At 31.3% G+C, this 4715-nt stretch overlaps 1 long non-coding RNA gene across 1 annotated transcript; it reads left to right on the plus strand.

Annotated features, from left to right (window-relative positions):
- The first annotated feature begins 790 nt into the window (after window positions 1–790).
- Window positions 791–3919, plus strand: LOC126749047 (uncharacterized). Its single transcript, XR_007664865.1, has 3 exons — window positions 791–2184; window positions 2397–2633; window positions 3557–3919. It is a non-coding gene; the product is annotated as an uncharacterized LOC126749047 (long non-coding RNA).
- Window positions 3920–4715: the final 796 nt, after the last annotated feature.

Raw genomic sequence — 4715 nt, forward strand, 5'->3', positions numbered from 1 at the left:
TCTGCTGTGCTGCTGCGCTGCTTTCGTTTTATATTCTTAGGGGCTCCAAGTAAATTTTATGAGAATATGTCTGATAGACATTATAGCAGTTTATGTCAACTTTAGTATCATTAAAATTAAAGCTTTTGGATTAGTTTTAGATGTATTTTTTATAAAATATTTGCGAATTATTAAGGAGAAACTAAGGAAGAGAACACAATTTTAATTTAACAAAACTATTAAAACATATAATAGGATGGGTACGAAATAAAACACGCAGATTGTTTTATCTACTATTGAAAACGGTTCTAAAGGAACTAACTATTTAAGACAAAAAAACAAAAAAAAAATATCCATCGTCTGTGTTTATATTAACACCATTCAAATGTAAGAGATAGACAAGATTATAGATAAATTAGATAATTAGAAATTCAAATATAAGAGATAGATAAATTAGATAATTAAAGTGCGGTCTCTGTACGGTGTCGAATTACAATTTTTGCTTCGACTTATTTGATATATTTAACATGCTTAACACTTTTGAAGTAATATTTATACTCTGTGTCACCAGCCTTATTCATTTTTTTACAGATTATATTACTTGCCAAATTAGTATATTAAATATTGAGCTAATCTGTGTTTTTCTTCTATTTATTCATTAACTAGATACTAAGTTTATTTAGATCCATGAACGATTCACAAAAATTTACATTTTATTACTTTTTACCAATTTGAAATGCAGTATAAACAGTATAGTGTTTTATTTTTTAGTGTTTACACCGAAAAAAAATTGAATCTACTCTGTTTGAGAAGCATCTAATTCGCGCATTTAATGTTAGTGAGTTGCCATTTACACCGGAAAACTAGTCCTCGTGGTGCCATTTCATCCATTTATTAAATATTTGGTACACGCATTATAAACGTAGCTACTAGTGTCGAAGCCCCTTTATGTCAGTTCACAATAGAACTTTCAAAACGGTCCTGGTAGATCCACCTTGTACAGGATAATTTATATTCCCTGCCACTGGTCGAAATTTATGACAAACTGCGTGGTGCTCAACCTCTTGTCAGTGCGGCATTTTTCTTTGACTAACCGGCTTCGGCGGTGGCGTGGCGGCCATCTTCGCTGGGGCCGCAGAAGGAAGCCATTTTTCACGTCATCCCCGACAGAACACACATGCCTTCTTTAATGACGACGACGACGACGACGACGACGATGACGACGACGACGCACCGAGACCTGTTTCAGGTCTTCGTCTTCTTCTTCTTCTTCTGCTTCTTCTTCCTCTGCTTATATGTGAAGTTGATGGCATCTGCAACATCTCGCCGCTCTTATTATTCTGTTTTTAAAACTTCATTATAAGTGCCGCCTTTAAATGATGATCATCGTCGCGCTTGCCATTTCATGAAAGAACCTGTTTTGTCGTAAATTTTACTTATTCAGTTTAAAGAATTTAGGATATTTCACCATATATTAGCGTATTATATCATCATCGAGTTGGAATTTGTTTGTATAATCCTCTTTCAAAATTAATAAAATATACCCACGTAAACCGTTGAAAACATTTTAATATTTATTGATATTAATATATCTAAAAATAAATCCGTAACAAATATGCGTTGACACGTGCAGGCTCATAATTACCCCCGTTTAACCACACACGTTTAATTTGCTAAACTTATTTTCAGTGTTCAAAGGTTGGCACAAATGAGCCTTAAAAATAACCAGCTTGATGAATAGAAGACTAAGGGAAGCGTAATGGCAACTATAAAATAAAGTTATAAATAACTCGGCCATAAATTCAAGTGACAAGGGCGTAAATTTAAAAATATATCGCGGTCGTTATTTATCGGGCCCCATTCGTTCGTTCGCTCGCTCGCCGGGTAACGAGAAACTCGGCTACTTTAACTTCGCGACAAGATTGTAAATCGCGGATTATTTGTTACTTTCGCGGAATGCAGTGGCGGCCCCACGGTCGCTCCTTCCCACTCTTATTTGCGATATAAATCATAATGAGGATCGCACGCACACCTAATGTGCTCAACTTTTTAGTAGAACCATGTGTATAAATTATCTATCAGTCAGCAGTCTGTTAATTTTGGCCCAGAAAGACGCAGAGCGTTGTTTCCAAATGTTCTTCTCTTGTTCAGAGCCTTGAAAGCTTGGGCGATTCAAATCTTCTACTCCACGACATACAGATGGCGGTAAGAAATCGAAATTACCACCTCGAAACTGCGCATACTGTCAGCCATTTGATATGCCAATTAAAATGCGGCCATTTTTTATAACCCATTTTTCCAGACGCTTTCTTCTAACTTTTGCCAAAAAAATAACTGATATTAATCAAATCCTCACAAAAATTTTCAAGGTGTTTAGTTCAACATAGTGTTCTGTAGTTTCTCTTTTTTTTATTTAGGTGTATTGCTGACAGATGGAACGAAGGAAAATTTCTAAAAAAGAAGTGAATTGTATTCTATAAGAACTCAGAAAAAAATAAGAAAAACTATATCATCATATGTAATTCATTTGTGATTCATTCATGTCCAATTCAAGGAGGAACCTTAAACCAGATGTCACATCTTCAATTAACCTTCCAGGCTTAATATAAGATAAGTTAGAATGGTCTTCTTAACAAATCGCGTCATCAGAAGTGGTAAGTTTTAGCTGAATTATGAACTGCTTAAGTTAAACTAAGCTCTTTAATTAATGATTGACCTTTATCATCGTACAAAAATATTAACTTAGCAATGCATATCTTAAGACTTACACCACTATTATATAGCCAAATAAATTATTCATTGTATTTTTTATAGACATTTTAACATCCTCAATGTCTAAACTTATTCTAAACCCAAACTTAAGAGAAGAGCAATTTAAACAGTTTCAATACATGATTATTTGTTGATGGTTATTTATATTGACCAAAAAGCATTATTAGTGAATTGAGTAGGGGGTAATTCCTTGATGATGCAACAAAGTTCTTCATTCAATTAAGTTGTAAGTTTATACATTGTGGAATTTAAACGAACATTTAATATTTTATTCAATGTTTTAACAGGTGTATATAATTGTTAATTAGGATTGTATGAATTGTGAATTTTTGTCTATAATATAGTAAAACATTTTGTCAATATTTTATCATTTATTTCTGCAGCTGTAATTTTTACTTATTGCATCTTTTATTGCTAATTTATGATTTTAATAGGCTCTTATAGGCTAATCACAAGTTAATACAAAAATTATTCAGATTCTAATATGCTTTTTTAGCTTCGATATGTTACAAATAATCATTTAAATATGACCAATCATTATTTTTTATTTAATCACCAAAAATCTGCAATAAAAAAGTTGTTAAAGCTTAACGCTCTTATGGACTCGGAGTGTTTTAAATAATTAATTTATTAACTTAAAGAAAATAATTTTAGCATTCGAGGAGGTCCAAAAACAAAACCACTGTCTGGGAAAACTAAAATATGCCTTTTAAGGCCTGTTACAATTTAGTATATAATTCTTTCTTCACACAATTAGTGATAAGGTTTCAACTGCTTTAAAGAAATATCGTATTTTTTTTTCCAGGCAGTAAAAGCTGGATAACACGAGATGCTTCCCTCAGACAACAATCAAGCATTGATTAAAACATTGAGTTTAAAAACTTTGAGTTTAATCAGCTACTATTAATAGAAACATATATTTAATTTATAATATTTACTAAGGAACATTACTAGTGAATTAGGTATGCAGTAATTTCTTCGTGATTTTATTGAATTTTTATATTTAACTTTTTGTAACACGTAATTAAATTAACTTGTAAGTTTACACATTATGGAATTTGGAAGAATTTTTATATGTTATTTAATGGTTTAAGAAGCATGTATAATGTACAATTGTTAATTTTTATTGTATAATCTCTTTTTATAATATAGTAAGACATTTTATGAATATTTTTTGTTTGATTTCTGAAGCTCAGACCTATGTATGTAGTAGCCAATATATGGTATGCAAAAGAAAAAGTGTTAAATTAAATTAAGACTTTATAAAAAATGTAAACGAAAGAAAACTTCAATTTATCACAGGCTACTATAATTTCCGAAAGAACAACACATGTCCCACTAATTTTAAGCGTACGGTATAACAGAGCAAAATTCAAATTTGGCGCCTTAATCAAATTTTAAATTTCCCGCTCCTATAACGTCACAAAATCGTTTTCGGTTAGTACTACTCCTCAACATTTAGAGGGCGCAACATTCGAGTTGAAGTTTTTTATCCAGTACATAACCAGAAACGACACAACAACGTTGCCAAGTGGCTATCTTAAGCTGTATACACATAGTATCGACTATGACGTGATAGTTGTATCACACTAAGCACTAATTACAATCATAGGTGTAATTAGTAATAATGATATTGTCAGATTACTTCATCAATTCATAACAATTGTATTACATTCATTTACGTTATGCATAAAACTTATTTACTATATTATCCCAGCTCGTATGTACCCATTTCATATTGAATTAATTAATTTGAACTTTTTTTTAAATAAAAATTTATGTTTTTTTAATCATATGAATTTATATTAAGTGCTGCTCTTGTAATTTAAAATGTATGCTAATTAAGCCATATAACACTTATTCAAATAAATTTTATTCACGTCTTAACCCAATTCAATAATTCAGTCTTCAACATTAAGAGACAAGAAGAGACAAATAATAAGTTTGTCTAACAGGCCCGCTCA

The sequence above is a fragment of the Anthonomus grandis genome, chromosome 22, assembly GCF_022605725.1.
Source record: "Anthonomus grandis grandis chromosome 22, icAntGran1.3, whole genome shotgun sequence".
Lineage (NCBI taxonomy): Eukaryota > Metazoa > Arthropoda > Insecta > Coleoptera > Curculionidae > Anthonomus > Anthonomus grandis.